Here is a 15,427-nt window from a genome sequence, read left to right on the forward strand (position 1 = left end):
TAACTGCAAAATGTTTCTGCCGAGCTGAAGGAAAGTCGCCTCCGTCTCACGTCATACCGAATGTGTCACGTGGAAAATCCAATTACAAAGGATTCATACATCTGCGGGTTCGCTAGAAGATTACTGAAATATGAATACGGCGCAGTCTCCGTATTTGATTTACAACGGCAGTATTTTTAGTTCGTTTTATACGGCGGTGTACTAGGTTGTGTTCCCTATCGAGTATTAATTCAGTCAGGAGAATCTCCATCCACGAATCACATGAAAGAGAGAGGATTTTTTTTCTGCTACATAAAGATGCGATTTCTTCCGCTTGCCTGCGGCGAGCAGAGTTAAGCGAGTGTTTATGTATTTGCTGAATATACTTATCGCAGTTGCATTTAGCCTATCTATCACATAAGCGCAGGTCCTCCATCGCCGTTTTTGAGTTGCGTTGAGTAAGCTTTTATTGAGCTTCATGTGTAGAGGCAAATAAGCAGCGGAAGATTTCGTGCCCTTATGTGTTTGGGTGTCTCCCTTAGCAGCGCCCGTCGTGACCTACGATGCACTGATGATGATTACACCTTCCTTCCAGATCGCGTCGCTCTGTGAGTCCGCGGGGAGTCTAGCTATCGTGTATGTTCTTGCTAGATTTTAATTGGCTTTACTGAAGATTTTTCATCACTGATACACGGCTCAAAATGACTTCCATAACAAGAATACGTCCAAACGTTGAGAAATGTACTAATTTTGTGGCTCATCTTACGCTTTATGTACAAAGATTCCATTTCTTTGTTTAAATATGAAAAAAGTCCACCGTGTGCACTCGACCATTACGCCAGATCATACTGGTCTAAATTCGTTCACGTCAGTGCTGGTATCACAGTTCACAAGAAATTGCTGCTTGATTTCTATCGATATGAGTACGAAAGTGTATTCCGCTAGTATGTATGACAAGAGTATATTCGTATACAGTCTCACACACGAACTCAACTTTCCACCGAGACATTCAAGTCTGTAGCTGGTTCGTGCGTTACCGTAGTTATCAAGGTCGCCCAGGCTTTAGGACGGAAGCGCTACTTCCCCTAAAACTGATTTTTATGTTTCAAACCTTTCTTCGTTTTCTCCTTCGCCATTTCCAGATTCTCTGCGGGGTCGCTTTGTTATATGAGTTGTGGCAATGTTAGTGACAGCTCGTGGCCAATTGACCTTCCCGATGCCGAAGCCTTAATATATGTACCGCATCTGTGTGTGACTATTGTAAATCCCATGTTCAAGGATGAGAACATTTTCTAAATTTTTTGTAGCGTTTATCTGTAACGGAACGAGAGTATCAGCCAGGTATTTACTCATTTGGATGTGGGAAACCACACAAAAACCACGTTAATCCACGAGAGGGAGTCGGATCCGGGTAGGCTACCTCCCCGAGGCCCGGAAGTGCTGCTTTAACCCTCTCGGCTATCCGAGCGTTCCATGTTTTAAACTTTCACTTCTCTAGTATTTCGTCACACACAGTCACCTTTGCGTCAAGTTTTTTTGTTGGTAATCCACCAAAGAAAAGTTTAACTAGGATATAAGTTATGTTACTGCAGTGGCGAAACGCTTAGATCGACCATCTACTAGAGAAAACAACATCCATCATGAGGGATCGGACGCTGTATGTTGATGTTCTAGGACGAGAGGGCAGATGCAGGATCTGTTGGTAGGCAGTTTCTCGTTCCCACTTCTCGTGTACAGCGACGGACAGCTCAGTTCTGCGGCTCTGCAAGTTTCGAGAACCTGTGCCGGGACGAGCAAAGTATTTAAGTGCCGTTTCGCTCCATCCACCTTCCAGAAGATTGAATATTGCGTCTGATTTATAAAAGTGCGGTATGTAAAAGAACGTAATTAATACGCATTTTCTCTGCTGTACAACTGTGGCTCGTCACAGAATAGTTCCATCCCACTAATGACATATTTGCATTGCAATTTTGTGATCGGTCGTCGATATGAAAGTAGGAAATCTGTAGTGCGTTCTCCGTCGTAATACCAACCACATACAGGGTGCGTCGCTTAAATCCGGACAAATGAAACGTATTTTTAAAAGCAAATCTATTAAAACAAAATACAAATGAAAATGAAAATCCTTTTACATATAGATAGTGGTATCTTTCAAGAGTAACATTAATCGATGTAATTGCCTTCAGCCGCAATGAGCGCCTCCAATCTTGTCCTAAAGCGATCGCACGCACTCTTTAAAACAGCGCTGTCCATATTCGCGAATGCTGCTTCGATAGCAGTGCGTAGAGATGCGGCATTAGGTTGCCTCGTCTTAATAGTAACCCTTTCCACTACGTTCCAAACACAGAAGTCGAGGGGTTCAAATCCGGGCTATTGGGGGCCCAGAACTCCTTTGACCAGAACATGTCGACGTTATCCGAGAGCTGTTTATGGACGAAATGGCTCGTGTGAGTCCTGTTGAAAGACATATTGTCTCACCGAAGCCACAGTTACCATCCACGGTTTCACAGGATTCGTCAAAACTTGCAGATAAACTTCTTTTGTGACAATTTGTTCCTTTTCAAACAGATATGCGGGCACGATATCACACTCACTAGACATAAGACCTAAGACGTGAACCCCAGACTTCTTCGAAGCATTATACTTGGCCATAATATCGTAAACAGTTGATCTCGGGTACACGAAGAATGGAACTATTGGAATGGGCGAACGCCCAGCGTGAAGACGTTCGACAGTCGCGGCTCTTCGGTTGTTCTACTCACTTGTTCATACCATCCCGGCCATTGTGAGGTTCTGACTGTATACTAGATGCCCATGGCTTCCAAGGACCCCACTCGCGACCACCGACGGAATTACGATATGGCGGGAAATTCAAATTCAAATTTATCCGGATTTAAGCGCCGCATCCTGTATGCTCAAATCCGATGATTTGAGCAAGAAAGTGAAATAACTAAGCTCGTCCGTATGTTAATGAAACAACATCTGAACACAGTCGTCAGTGTGAATTGGTCAGTGTCAAGTTCGAAAAAGGACCACGACTTCGATTAAGTGGTTGATACTGCAAGCTGTTGGTAGTCACGAGTTGTATTCCAGGTAGCCAATCCAGATCTTTCAGTGATAGGAAGACTTGAAACTGGATCCATTCCGTTGCCTGAGTAAAGACAGAAGCTGCTTCGAAAGTTAAGTTACGAAATTGTGACGCAAGCCATCGAAGTGTCTCAAAAACGAAAGTTTATGTACCTGGCTGGGGTTACAGTGTATTTACTGTATTTTGGAAAACAGCAGCCTTGCTACTTCACTGTACAGTGTCCTTGGTACCTAAAATTTCCTTATAAGGTGTGGCTGTTTTTCGTCCTCTAATAGTTGTAATATAACAAATGGAAATTTATGAAATTACGGTCCTGAAAATCCCCAGTGCCACTTCCATGATCAACGATGAGAAAGAGACCATGTGTGAGATTCCACGGTCGAGTGATACTTTCAGTCATCATGGGTCTATGCTGCCAAATATCTGCTGTAATTTAAGACTGTCCTATGTACTATTTGACTTCTAGTTTAGTTACGCTATATTAGCTCTACGGTTCTCATCAATGCTTGGCCGATACGACAACCGATGTCGGTTGTCGGCTAGTGCTACTAGAAGAAGTCTTGACACGAGTAACACATACAATGAAGGCGTATTACTGATCCTCTCTATGTTTCTTGTATGTTATCAGTTTCGATTTTCGTGCAATAGGTAACTGCGAGTCAGAGATGTTCCTTTTTGCCTCACCTACGTAAGTCCAATTGCTCAACTCTGCTCATTTCTAATGATATTCTCATATTTATTAGAAAACATTTATTTTATTTCTCCCTTACGTGTTTCGGTATCTAGCTATAGTCAAAGGAACTGAACGTAAAAGGAGAAACATACAGAGAGAAACAGATCTACATCGTATACCGAATAGAATGGTTCAGACAGCAGAATTTGCACCTACCAGAACACTGTTGATACAGAGTAACTTCCTCTGCCTAAGCATAAGTGCAGAGTCGCTTGCATGCGGCCGTGGAACGACAGGAAAACCAGCGGCGCCGATGGCGCTAACGCACAGCAGACGGCATTGTCGTGAAACGAATATTTTTTTTACTCATTTAAAAAAAAATAACAAGTATATACAGGGCGTAATGAAGTGAATGCAGAAAATGAGAGGGCTGATAGAGGGGGTCATAACAGGCATAAGTCATGTAGGAGCCCATGTCGGCATCCCTCGGCGTACGGCGCTAGGCGTCGTTGAATAGAGTCGCGCGCCGCCAAATGGGTAGGCACACGATATGCCATCCGAGCCGATTTCATTGTATATGTGGGATCAAAGTAAGTGAGAAGACGGGGTGAAATTTTATAATCTTTATTTGAAAACAGTTACTAAAATTTCTCGAAATTACGCCCTCCTACTTGAGTGTACACAGTGCAACGACGCTGGAGCACCTGTCGCAGTCTTCCAAACTCTGCTAGCAACGTGTAAATCGCATCAGAGGCTGCCATAATGCGCTCTATCAACTCTGCATCAGTCACAATGGGTGTTTCATAGACAACAGATTTCAGGTGACCGCGGAAGAAAAAATGAGTGGGCGCCAAGTCGGGGGAACGTGCAGGCCGTGCTAGTGGCCCCCCGCCCCCCCCCCCCTCCAGTTCTCACCAAACGTTTCATTCAAATGCAATCGCACTGCATGTGCGAGGTGCGCAGACGCACTGTCGTCTTGGTGCCACATTTACTGTCGCATGTTGAGCGGAACGTGTTCCAGCACCTCTGGCAGAGTTTCTCGCAAACTGAGTAAGTACCTGTTTGCGTTCCGACCAGACCAGCACTTACTAAACTGCCCCAAATGTTGACAGCGAAGCGATCTTGCTGACCACGAACAAAGGTGGCCTGCAGATTTTCCCGTGCCCACATGTGTCGATTGTGGCTGTTGGACATACCCTCTCGTAAAGGATGCCTCATCCGTAATAAATACACAGCCCATAAAGTCGGTTGAATGGCACACCTTTGCAAAAGAAAACCACTGGCAGAATTCAATTCGACGTGGAAAATCGTCTGGGTTAAGAGTGTGAATCTTCTGAAGGCGGTAGTGGTGCAAATCATCTTCATGCCACACACGTCAAATTGTGGAATGGCCTACACCCATTTCCCGTGCAACATGCCGCGAGATTGTTGAGGGTTTGTTTTTCATCTTCAAGCCCTGGTGTACGAACTGTGCGTTGACGATCGCGTCCGTTAGGCGTCCGCACTTGTAACACAAAATGAATACACTAGGTATCCAACTAGGCCAGAAATGCACATGTGCCATTACGAGAACGTGCCAGTGGAAAATGTACCTCAAATGAACTTGTCTCTCGTAAGGACCTGTGGACAGCAGCAAATGTGCGGGATCTGTCACTCGACGGTCCGGAAACCGCCGAACGTACAAACGTCGGGCAGCGTGAACGTTTCCATCCGCCGCCCCGTAAGCACACTGCGTGTCTGCCATCTCCTCCAAAGAATAGCTCGACACGGCAACAAACAGAAGAGTGTCCCCGTTTGATGGCTGACGCAGACTCCGCACTGTGCACAAGTGCTGCCCTCTAGGCAATACCTACGAAACAGTCATTTGTAGAGTCAAAAGCAACACGTCCACGTCCCAGTAAGAGGCGGAAAACCCGTGGTGTTGTCCCGCCTGGAATATTCTCAACTGCGTCAACTACACCGTTTGCCAATAAATGTCATAAAACTTCAACCCCACGTCTCTTCCATCTTGATGTCACAATCACATTGAAATCGTTGCACTGCAGACCTGCTAGCGTGACGGCTCGGACGGCATGTTGCGCGCCTACCCTCTTGGCGGCGCTGTTCAAAGACGTCTAGCGCCGTACGCTACGGCATTCGTACATGGGTTGCTTGTTATAACCCACTCCACTAACCCTCTCATTTTCTACATTCATTTCGGATACATCCTGTGTTATGCAACCGTGTACAGGCGCACTTGCGTGATTCATTCACTTATTAGTAGGCAGTGGCTGGCCGGTGTGGCCGTGCGGTTAAAGGCGCTTCAGTCTGGAACCGCGTGACCGCTACGGTCGCAGGTTCGAATCCTGCCTCGGGCATGGATGTGTGTGATGCCCTCAGGTTGGTTAGGTTTAATTAGTTCTAAGTTCTAGGCGACTGATGACCTCAGAAGTTAAGTCGCATAGTGCTCAGAGCCATTTGAACCATTTTTTAGTAGGCAGTACGTTTGCTGACTCTTCTACAGACGCACGACGTCGCAACTTGACCAGTGTGGAGCATCATCCTGGTGGAGGGCGCCTCCTCCCTTGTGTACCTCCCACTGAAGTCGGATGGACGCCTCTCTGCGGCTTTCGCGCTTACTAAGCGAACCCGTGACGAAACGCAGCGCTCTTCTTTGCACCTTCTCTATTTCTCCTATCAACCGTACCTGGTACCTGAGGCGCAATATTCAAGTATCGGTGGAACGAAGATTTTACAAGCCAACTATTTCGTGGATACGCTACGATTCCTACAGATTCTTCTAATGAATCTCAGTTTGGCTCCTGTCTTTCTACGATTTGTCCTTTGCGATCATTCAACGATAAATCCCTCCTTAGGCATACTCCATGATATTTAATGGATGTGGCTGTTTCAGTCTACATCTACACCTACATTTATACTCCGTAAGCCACCCCACGGTATGTGGCGGAGGGCACTTTACGTGCCACTGTCATTACCACCCTTTCATGTTCCAGTCGCGTATGGTTCGCGGGAAGAACGACTGCCGGAAAGCCTCCGTGCGCGCTCGAATCTCTCTAATTTTACATTCGTGATCTCCTCGGGAGGTATAAGTAGGGGGAAGCAATATATTCGATACCACATCCAGAAACGTATCCTCTCGAAACCTGGACAGCAAGCTACACCGCGATGCAGGGCGCCTCTCTTGCAGAGTCTGCCACTTGAGTTGCTAAACATCTCCGTAACGCTATCACGCTTACCAAATAACCCTGTGACGAAAACGCACCGCTCTTCTTTGGATCTTCTCTGTCACCTCTGAGAACACGACCTGGTACGGATCCCACACTGATGAGCAATACTCAAGTATAGGTCGAACGAGTGTTTTGTAAGCATTGTTATGCAATCGCGTAATCAATCAATACCATAGTGTTTCCACCTGTTTATGCGTTAGGCATGCTTGTGTTGTGGATGATGCTGTACAGTAAGGAAACCGTCTGGTATCTGAGAACAAATGACGAATCAGAATGAGTGAAAGTGCTAAACCCATACCAAAACGAAGAAATCTCTCTTTCAAATTATGAAGGTATCAGGGATAAAATACAGGCAGCGAAAGTTCGTGTACAAACTGCACATGAACCAAGCTTTAGTTATAAGAGTCGAAGGACGTGGAAAGGAAGCAGTAGTTGAGAGCTGTTGTGGTCTGTTCACGATGTTACTTAATATGTAAACTGGGGACGCAGCAAAGGAAACCAGATAGAACTTCGGAAAGGCAATCAGAGGTCAGGGCGAATAAATAAAACGTTTTAGGTTCTCATGGCACATTAATTCTATCAGATACGGCAAAGTATTTGGGAGAACAGTTGAACGGAATGGATAGTGTCTTGAAAAGAGATTACAGGACGAACATCAAAAAGGGTTAAACAAGAGTGTGTGTGTATTCTGCACTAAATTGTGGTAGAAACGACGGAGAGGCTTCGTCTCGCCGTAGCCGTCAGTGGTTCACAACCCGACAACAGGCCACAGCAGTCCACCCACCCCACCGACGCCCCATACCGAACCGAGGGTTATTGTGCTGTTCGGCCGCCAGTGGACCCCTCCCCCTCCGGGAACGTCTCATGCCAGACGATTGTAACCCCAAATGTTTGAGTGGTAGAGTAATGATGGTGTAGGCGCACGTGGACACAGTGTTTGCGCAGCAATCGCCGACATAGTGTAGCTGAGGTGGAATAAGAGGTACCAGGCAGATGGGAAACCGCCTTAAAAACCATCCACAGGCCGGCCGGCACACCGGACCTCGACACTGATCCGCCGGGCGGATGCGTGCCGGAGGACCGGCACGCCTTCCCGCTCGGGAACCAGCGCGTTAGACCGCGCGGCTAGCCGGGCGGGCTAAAACAAGGGTAATGGAGTTTAGTCGAATTAAATGAGGTGATGTTGGGGGAACTCGATTATGAAACGAGACAATAAATAGTATCCATGCATTTTGCTTCTTGGGGAGAAAAGTAACTGACTAGAACCGGCATACAGAGGATACAATATGCCGACTGGCAATGGCGAGAAAGTGTTTTAGAAGAACAGAAATTTGTTGACATTAAGTATAAATTTAAATGTTAGCAAGTTTTTTCTGAAGGCATTCGTCTGGAGTGTAGCCTTGTACGGAAGTGAAAAGTGGACGAAAACAGATGAAACAAGAAGAGAAATGTGATGCTATAGGAGAATTCTGAAGTTTGGCTGGGTAGATGGAGGTACTGGAACGGGTTATGTAGGCCTATGTTTTTTTTCTTTTTAACTCCACGAACAGGCTTGAAGACCAACCGATGTCGACCGCCCACCGTGTCATCCGCCGCCATGCAGATGCGTCTTGGAGGGCGTGTAGTCACCTAACCACACTCGTTCAAGTGGCTTTCCATTTGTCATTTCGTGGCTTAGGGCACACTGTTCCAGCCCTGCGACCAGGCAGAAAATCCGTGACAGTGTCGGGAAATGAACCCCGGTCCTCCGCACGGGGTCAGACGCGCTGACGACTCGGCTGCGGAGTCAGACCAGTGTGTGCCACGGCGTTGTTGGGATCTTCAGTCTGAAGGCTGGTCTGATGCAGCTCCCCGTGCTGGTCTGTCCTGTGCAAGCCTCTCCATTCTCCGTAACTACTGCAGCCGACATCCGTTTGAACCGGTTTACAGTATCCAAGCCTTGACCTCTCTCTATAATTTTTACCTCCCCCCCCCCCCTCCCCACCCCCGCCCGACAATTCCCTCAAATATTAAACAACAATTCCCTGATGCCCCAGAATTAACCGACCGTTTTTGTAGTCAAGCTGTGTCACAAATTTCTTTTCATTGAATTTAGATTCAGTATTTCCTCCTTCGTTACGTGATCTGCGCACCCAATCTTCGGCCTTCTCCTGCAGCACCGCACCTCAAAAGCTTCTGTTCTCTTTTTGTCTAAACTGTTTATCGGCCATGTTTCACCACCGTAGAAAACTGCATATTCGACAAATACACTGGTCTCCAAAATTAAAGCAATAAAAGGAAATTTTGCAAGTTTGCATTTATTTCGCCACAAAATAGTACAAACAGGTGACAGCAAAGTAGAAACAATGTGAAGAATACAGAACATACTGCAACACGCATAACAAAAATGTTCTTCGATATTTCCACTTAACAGATTTGCACACACATTCCGACAACTGGGTAATGTGCCCACTATGGGGTGTGACCACCTCTGGCAGCAATACGCACTTGACAACGACAGGGCATGCTGTGAATGATGTCTTCCGTTTCCAAGAAAACTTCAACCACCCGTGCTGTATGAGGCCGAGCATTATCGTCCACCAATACGACGTCTGGGCCCACAGCACCTCGCAATAGCCGCAAACGAGATCCCAAGATCTCTTCACGATACCTGACAGCAGATAAACCTTGCCGAATCACCAGTACAATTTCATGATGAATGGTTCGTGTGGTAAACATAATCCCTGTCCACACCATTAGCGATCCTCCTCGATCTCGGTTTCTTTCCACGGTTTTTTGGTCCCGAAATCGTGTTACACGTTCCCTCCATATGCGAATCCATCGAGAATCACTCTCCAGACTAAATCGGAACTCATCTGTGAAAACAACATTGGCGCACTGTTCGACCGACCAGATGGCACGTCGACGACTCCACTCTAGACGCTCCCTCCTGTGGAGACGCGTCAAACGTAGACATACGGCAGGTCTCCGACAATAAAGTTGTCCGCCGCTCGTGGTCTCGCGGTAGCGTTCTCGCTTCCCGAGCACGGGGTCCCGGGTTCGATTCCCGGCGGGGTCAGGGATTTTCACCTGCCTCGAGATGACTGGGTGTTTGTGTTGTCCTCATCATTTCATCATCATCCAGGAAAGTGGCGAAATTGGACTGAACAATGATTGGGTAATTGTACGGGCGCTGATAACCACGCAGTTGAGCGCCCCACAAACCGAACATCATCATCATCCGACAATAAAGGCCACTCTGCCGAAGCCTTCTGCACACCGCTTGCCTCGATACAACACGACCCGTGGATGCTACGAGATCGCATGCCAATTGCCATACCATGCTGTACTAAGGCGGTATGTCGTGCCCTTACGGCCAAATAGCGGTCCTCTCTTTGAAGTCACACATGGTGGGCCCTGCCCTGGTCTGCGCGATAGAGTTTCGGTCTCTATAAACTGTCACCACATCCGAAAAACAACAGAACGATTCACATTAAGCCATCGGGCCAAATTAGTTTGTGACTCTCCTGCTTCCGTTCTTTCTGTGGCCCTTACTGCAGAGAGTCTGGTACGCATCTTCTCTTTGCCATAGTGCACCGTCTGTGACTGTGCAGACAGCGATTGTGGAAGTGGGGCTACCCAGCAAACACTACCTCGTCTCATAGGTGCCGTGACGTGAACGTTGGCATGGTTATCCGTTGACCGGAATGTCATCTTCCGTGCAGAACAAGACCGTACGGACATCTGGTTGACAGTATGATTATATCGTGAAGACACGGGATGGGGAAACAGAGGTTTGTTGCTTTAATTTTGGACACTAGTGTACTTTCAGGAAAGACTTCCTAACACTTAAATTTGTATCAGAAGTTAACAAATCTCTCTTCTTCAGAAATACTCCTCTTGCTATTGCCAATCTGTATTTTATATCCTCTCTATTTCGTTCATCACCAGTTATTTTGATTTATTAATTGCACGTTTCCTAATCTAATTCTCCCAGTAACGCCTGATTTAACTCGGTTACGCTCCATCACGCTTGTTTTGCATTTGGTGATATTCGTCTTATAATCTCTTTTCAGAACACTATACGTTCCAGTCAATTGCTCTTCCAAAATCCTTTGCAGTCCGTGACAGAATTACAATGTCCTCTGCTATCCTCAAAGTTTATGTTTCTTCTCCCTGAAATCTAATTTCGTTTCCGAGTTTCTCCTTGGTTCCCTTTACTGCCTGCTCAATGTGCACATTGAATAAAATCGGGATTCCCTGTCTCACTGCGAGCTCCATGTCCTTCGACGCTTATAACTGCCGCCTGGTTTCTGTACAGGTTGTAGAAGCCTTTCGTTCCCCTTATTTTATCCCTACTACCTTCAGAATTTCAAAGACGGTAATCCAGTTAGCACAGTCAAAAGATTGCTCTAAATATACGAATGCTCTTAATGTAGACTTGCCTATCTTCAACCTATCTTCTAAGATATGTCATAGGGTCAGTATTGCCTATATTTCTACGGAACCGAAACAGATATTCCCCGATGTCGGCTTCTACCAGTTTTTTCATTCTCCAGTAAATAATTCGTGCCAATATTTTCAGCCATGACTTATTAAACTGATGGTCTGGTAGTGTTCACACCTGTGAGACCTGCCTTCTTGGAAACTGGAATTATTACGGTCTTCCTGAATGCTGAGGGTATTTCGCCTGCCTCATATATCTTGCACATCAGGTGGAATAATTTCGTCAAGGTTATCCTTCCCAAATATCTCAATAATTCTAACGCAATGTCGTCTACTTCACGGACCTTATTTCCACTTAGGTCATTCGCTACTCTGGACTTGGATTTGTCCTATAACCGTTCCTGCTTAGCCGATCTGCACTTTCCGTCAGTCTCGTTTTTTAGACGTTTGTATTCACTTTCGCGTGCTTCATTTGCCACATTTTTATATTTTCTCCTTTGTTGGCGAAGAGTTCTCGGGCTTCCAGCCGGGTGGCGGTGTCTTCAAACTGCTGGAAGCCCGAGAACTCTTCGCCAGCTGTATACGCCGGGAAAGCATACATTCACACTTTCTCCTTTGTTAGTTATATTCAGTATCTGCCCTGTTCTATAGGTATTTCTACCAGGCCTTATCTTTTTACCTGTTTGTTCCTCTGCTGCCTTCACTATTTCATCTCTCAAAGCTACCTGTTCATCTTCTATTGTATGCCTTTTACTTGTTGGCTGATGCTCCCGCCAAAACTCTCAACAACCTCTGGTCCTTTCAACTTATCCGTGCCCCGTCTCCTTAATTTACTACTTATTTACAATTTCTTCAGCTTCAATCTACAGTTCATAACGAATTACGCAGTCCGCCTTTCGCCGCGGAGCAGCCCGGACTTGTTTACGTCCCGGCTGCGAACGTTCGCGGAAGAAGCGGTGTTTACACCGTCGTCACTCGCGTGTGTTACTGTTTGAATCGAACGCCATGGCACACAATTTCCGAAAAACCACGATACAGTTCACGTTCTGTAACGAGTATGCAAGACCGAAGGCTTTCGAAATCGAACGTTTCTTGAGCGACGAATGCATCTTAATTACACGGAGATGATTGGAATTCATTTATCAATCGCGAGCAGCACTCTTTACGTAAAGATGATTGACGACGCAGCATGTGATAGGATCACTGAAGCCGCCAAACGAGGATTCCAGTTCCGACACTCCGCTGGTCATATTGGCGAAGTTTTAGTCGCTCATTCGGGCCTGGGCTTGCGTACGATTCGAATCTTCGAGCTGCCTTTCGAGGTACCCGAATCATTGGTCACTGAATCACTCCAGCCATATGGCAGAGTTATTAGTCATACGGCCGAACGTTGGGCAAGTTTTAGCACGTATCCAGTGCTCAATGGTGTCCGACAGGTGCGAATTGCCCTTACGAAACATGTGCCATCGTACATAAACATCGGCGGCTGTAGAGCTATTGTCATCTATGATGGACAGCCCCGGACATGCTCCGGGTGTGGTGGTGAAGGACATCTTCGATCAGCGTGTATGCAGAGGAGACTCGTGCAACTCCCCAGCGGAGACTTCCAGAATCCGACTACACCAACGTCACTGCCGATGACTTACGTGGCGGCGCTTCGCGGGGAGGTGACGCCGAGGTCGGAGCGCACTATCGAACCGACGCCGCAGTTGATTGAGGCGCCTTCGACCCCACTGAAGAAGGAATGGCTCCGACCAACCTCCAATCTCAGACACTACAGGTGGCGCAGAAAGAGGATGACAGCATCACAATAGGCATGGAAGGTGAAGTGGAACGGCCCCAGGGCATTGTGGCGGCGGCGGGAACGCAGGAGATGCAAGATTCGCCAACACCAGAGGCCGAGGTTAGGGCCCGCAAACAACGCTCGCCAAAGCGCCGCAAGAAGCGCCGACTAAACTCTGCGGAGACGCTCCCTTCTCTTCTTGGGAGCCCAGATGAGTCTAACACTATGGACCTGTCTGACATGGAACCACAAGCTTCGGATGTCGCAGATCATATGAATTCGGACAGTGAAATGATGTCATATCGTTCAGACGACGTATCCGCTAAGGGGCTTGCTACCCCTTCTACGGTGGAGTCTACAGCTGCGAAAGAACAACAGATGTCACACATCAATGCCGCACAGGAAAATTTGGAGCACACCAATAGTATCAGCTGGTATGAGCAGGACAACGAAATCACCGATGCGGACCATTCTATTGGTGGGGACTTGCATCCGTCCGCATCTCAAGAAACCTAATGCCGCAGGGACACGTTCCTCGGGCGACCCTCTGCGGATGTGCAAAGGGACTATCGATACGGTGAAACTTTGTCATTTTAACATCATGTGGAGATGACAGCTACTCGATCCCAGGCATACAGAATAGGGACAGTGAATGTAAATACCATTAGATCGCCCGTGAAACAGCACTTGTTTAGGGACATGATATACGCGTCGGATGTGGATGTACTGATGGTGCAGGAAATTTACATTCCTGAGTTCCAGGAAGTCCGTGGATACATCTCCTACACCTCGCCGCACTCGAACAACGCCAGTGGAACGGCGATATTGGTCCGGGGCGGGATTCCGGTCCGCGACCTGGCTTATCTACCTTCGGCACGAGGACTGGCGATAACTGTTAATGGAATTCGCATTCTCAATGTTTATGCCCCTTCCGGTACAGACAACAGACGGGCGCGTGCGAGATATTATTCGGAAGAGATTGTGCCCTTATTTACCGGCAGATTCGATCATTTCATTATAGGTGGTGACTTCAATTGTGTTTTAGCCCAAAAAGACCAGACTCCACAATACAATACCTGTTGTGAATTGCTTGTGCTATGCCGGGATCTGGAGTTAAGCGACACCTGGGACATGATTCGTAGGAACCGTGAGGGGTATACTTTTTTTACCATTCACTCGATCGAATATATGTTTCGGTTGGCCTACAGGATAAGGTGGTCGACGCGGAACGATGGCCTGCGGCATTTACTGATCATCTGGCTTACTTTTGTACCATATCACTCCCTAGGCAAAGTGTGTGGAGAAGCCGCGGGATATGGAAGCTCAATTCGTCACTTTTGGCGGCCCCCGAATGTCGTCAGAGAGTCGAGGAGGTATGGGCCACATGTCAACGCCGTCTACCAACATATACCTCCGTGCTTCAATGGTGGCTCGAGTGTACTATGCCGGTAATAAGAAGAGCTCTCATACAGTATGGTCGGGATAAGACGAGATGGCAGAGAGACACTCTTGATTATTATTACACCATGCTTCGTGAGCTGTCCTTCCAGGTGCCGTCTGCAGAACATCATGCGGAAGTTCATCGTGTCAAGGCACAAATCCTATCGATCACGCGACGACGACTGGGTGGCATCCCAATACGGGCAAGATGTCTTGACACCAACACTGGGGAACGTACCTCGATGCACCATGTGTCGCGGGAACATAAACGTTACCGCCGGGCATTGGTAACAGTGCTCCACGGTTTAGATGGCCGTCAACTGACAACACAACAGGGCATTGCAAATGAATTTTTAGAGCATTTCCGCCATCTCTATGCCGGTACACCGACGGACCGTCAGGTGGGGGAAGAGATCCTGCAACATCTGCAAACACTGACAGAGACTGTCAGTGTCGTTTGCAGATGTTGCAGGATCCGTCTCGGATAAGGCAGCCCTTATGGAGCCACTGGCAGAAGACGATATAAAGGTGGCACTCACAAAAGATGATGATGATGATGATGTTTGGTTTGTGGGGCGCTCAACTGCGTCGTTATCAGCGCCCGTACAATTTCCCAACCTTTGCTCAGTCCAATTTCGCCACTTTCCTGGATGATGATGAAATGATGAGGACAACACAAACACCCAGTCATCTCGAGGCAGGTGAAAATCCCTGACCCCGCCGGGAATCGAACCCGGGACCCCGTGCTCGGGAAGCGAGAACGCTACCGCGAGACCACGAGCGGCGGACCTCACAAAAGGAGCGGCCCATAA

Source organism: Schistocerca cancellata, chromosome 5 (genome assembly GCF_023864275.1).
Source record: "Schistocerca cancellata isolate TAMUIC-IGC-003103 chromosome 5, iqSchCanc2.1, whole genome shotgun sequence".
NCBI classification, from domain to species: Eukaryota; Metazoa; Arthropoda; class Insecta; order Orthoptera; family Acrididae; genus Schistocerca; species Schistocerca cancellata.